We start from the raw sequence: 511 nt of genomic DNA, 5'->3' as shown, positions 1-511 counted from the left end.
TACCTCCATTCTGGTGACTATAGGGGTGCCTGAGCTGACAGATACTCTAGCCCCACCCTTGGAGGGTTCTACTATGCATGTTCATAGATCTCCTTGAAATTTAAAGAGACAGTATCCACTTAAAACCAAGCAGCCGACAGATACTCAGCCAAGAGCTGGCCTTGAACTTTTCTTGTTAGCTTTTTGTTCCTGTGTTTATTTAACACAGGAAACAGAAGGAGAGCGCTGTAAGGAGGGAAAAAGACCTCATATTAGGCTACATTTTTTTTTAATTTTTTGAAAAAAATATTTTTTTTTCTTTTTATTTTACTTATTTTTGTCTTCCTTCTTCTTTTCTCCCTCCTCTCTCTCTTCTGCGAATAGAGACTGCAGTATCAGTCTTCTTTTTGTTGTTTTTTTTTTTTAGTCTATTTTTTTGTTTGTTTGCTGGTATTGTTTTGCTGTTATATACTCCCTCTTCCTCCTTTGGAGGACTCTTTGTCTCCCTATATTACACAAGAAGAGTCAGCAA

The sequence above is a fragment of the Chrysochloris asiatica genome, unplaced genomic scaffold, assembly GCF_000296735.1.
Source record: "Chrysochloris asiatica unplaced genomic scaffold, ChrAsi1.0 scaffold00383, whole genome shotgun sequence".
NCBI lineage: Eukaryota > Metazoa > Chordata > Mammalia > Afrosoricida > Chrysochloridae > Chrysochloris > Chrysochloris asiatica.
The sequence above is the reverse complement of the archived record's forward strand: the minus strand, read 5'-3'. Positions refer to the sequence as shown.